The sequence below is a fragment of the Notothenia coriiceps genome, unplaced genomic scaffold (genome assembly GCF_000735185.1).
Source record: "Notothenia coriiceps isolate Sejong01 unplaced genomic scaffold, NC01 NC01_scaffold00024668, whole genome shotgun sequence".
NCBI classification, from domain to species: domain Eukaryota; kingdom Metazoa; phylum Chordata; class Actinopteri; order Perciformes; family Nototheniidae; genus Notothenia; species Notothenia coriiceps.
In genome coordinates this window covers 1,292,646-1,294,972 of record NW_011357369.1, presented here as the reverse complement: position 1 = coordinate 1,294,972, position 2,327 = coordinate 1,292,646, and the positions used below count along the sequence as shown (strand labels likewise).

Sequence of the window (2,327 nt, the reverse complement as noted above, 5' to 3'; positions counted from 1 at the left end):
TATAATATATCATACGCCTATCTCGTATATGTAGAGTATATATATGAAGGCGAGACCTGTGCGTCACTTGAAGCAGAAGCAGAATTCTTTATGTGCCACCGCAGTGTGTGTGTGCCCTCTCTCGTCTGCGCTTGAGAAAAAGGTTTTTGTTGATGGTGTTTCTGAGCGAAAGGAAAGACCGGTTTTCAACACTCATTGATGATATCACTATCGGGCATCCCTTAACACAAAGTAGCCACCAATGCTAATTAGATAGAACAATCTAAAGGAAACCGTGGTCTTTCCCTGCGAGGTTTATTAGGATGACGGTTAAAAGGCCTGATTCAATACAGTGATGGACTTATAGGATTCAAGTTCTTTATATTGTCATATGTGCAGATAGCTACAGTGTAGTTATAACAACGAAATGCTTAGGGTCACAGGCGCCTCCAACAGTGCAACACAATACAACAGACTCAATAGTGATTGTTTGATTGAGTGGTGTTAGCCTACATGTGTGTACTAAAATCTACTTTTAGGGAAGTCATTAATAGAAAAGGAAATAGTTTCTACCCACTTGTGAAGTGGACCTGTGTTCCCACAAAGCCACCTTGCCTCAATACACCGCAGCACCCAGCATGGTTGATGAGTAGCTTTTCAGGAAACATGTGCACAGTGTATGAAATATGAAGATTGACTGCAGGTTCCTGTTTATGTTGGCTAGGAAGTTGAACAGGATGCGGTCTCGCAGTGTTTCTCGGCGATCAGCTCCTTCAATCAGCGCGTGTGTGGGGAGGGGAAGTCTCTCCAGGATGAGAGTCGCAGCGCACACGAGAGCTGGAGACAAAAGACTTGGTGAGTCCGTGCGCCTTTCAAACGCAGCTCAACTCGCTGAGAGGAGAGGGACCGCTGTCTGAGTCTCTGGCCTTCCAGGAGCGAGGTTGGATGTGAGCTCTTTATTATAATCACTGTTTTCACTCGGGCTCTGTGGAGGACAGCGAGGGAAGGATGGTGTGGATGTACTTGAGTTTGTACTGGGATAGATGTGTCTTCAGTGTCAGTAGGGTTGCTTTAGAATGTACTTTTCATTTATTGTTCTCCAAAGGAACAATACTTTGGTGACAAGTCGATGCCAACATTTTAGAAAAAAAATATTGCGGGTAATCGTTATTTCCTATAGAATTTCGGGTACCGAATAGCCTTAACAGACTGGTTTGGGATTGAGAGGTTGTTTCCCTAGTTGCCATGGACGATATAGAAAGACGTGTTGACTCCCAGTTAGATGCTCTGTAAATACCTTATTCTATATTAAGGTAGAAAGGTTAGGTTAACAGTTAAGATCTTACCGCCGGGGTGGAGGCAAGGTTCTATAGAGCTGCGAGTGGTGGGTGAATTCAGTACTCCACTCGGGTAAAAAGAAAATTAGGTGAAGGGAAATAGTAACGATTATCAGGATGTGTTCAAGTATAGTCTTGTTTAAATTCAGTGATTTCCAGTGAACTTAAATAAATACTTTTTTCAAGATCAAATAAAAGAGATATTCAGGGAGGGAAATAAATACCTGTTGCTAAACTTCGCTAACAAAAACAAAGCTGTAAACGGGTTAGAAAGGAGTTATATACTGTATTTTTGAGGACACGATTGGTATCGAATAACCTTTCCACACAAATGTCGCTTAAAAGTTCCTAACTTGATTTTATTCAAAATGTAGGTTATTTAACGATCAAAACACAACACTATTCATGTTGTATTTCTAGTTTATCTTTTTACAGAAAATAAGTATGTTTGGATTTAAAACCTTTGTAAATGAATAGGATTGAGATAAACTTGTTTTTTTCAAAATCTTTTTATTTTGTTTTTTGCAGACATTGACAACTTCAACACATTGAATGTGATTGCAACATTTTTTTGCCCTGTTTTAGGAAAGAAAGAGAGATACTATTGTAAGGGTCCTGTTAAAGGGGACATTTGTAGTGTTACAGCGGGCAAAGGGACAGTGCAAACAGATGAAGTACGTTAACAGTTTAACATAAATAAGTTTATGGATAAACCAACGATTAATAAAATTGGAAGGACTGAATTTTGATTTTTAATCATTGCCATTATCACCCAACATATTTAGTAATAAACTGATTAAAACATTCTATTAAATATTTGTCATGCGACTTGTTAATTTTCCTGAACCATTGGTATTGAAGGTTACGGAGAAGGGGTGAAAGAATGCAGGTAGATGCCGTGACAGCCGCAGTGGCTGCCTGTGCCTTGATAGTTTAGAGGTTGTACTAACGTTGATGGGCACACCCTCCACCCATCCCAGGCCTGTAATTCAGGATTGGATTAGCCAAAGG

The 2,327-nt window shown here is 40.0% G+C and overlaps 2 protein-coding genes across 3 annotated transcripts in view; both read right to left on the bottom strand.

The window, feature by feature from the left end:
* hsh2d (hematopoietic SH2 domain containing) overlaps positions 1–2,327 on the bottom strand; it is a 364,522-nt gene that overhangs the window by 113,680 nt on the left and 248,515 nt on the right. The window lies entirely within an intron of this gene.
* si:ch73-138n13.1 (protein piccolo) overlaps positions 1–2,327 on the bottom strand; it is a 129,899-nt gene that overhangs the window by 107,280 nt on the left and 20,292 nt on the right. The window lies entirely within an intron of this gene.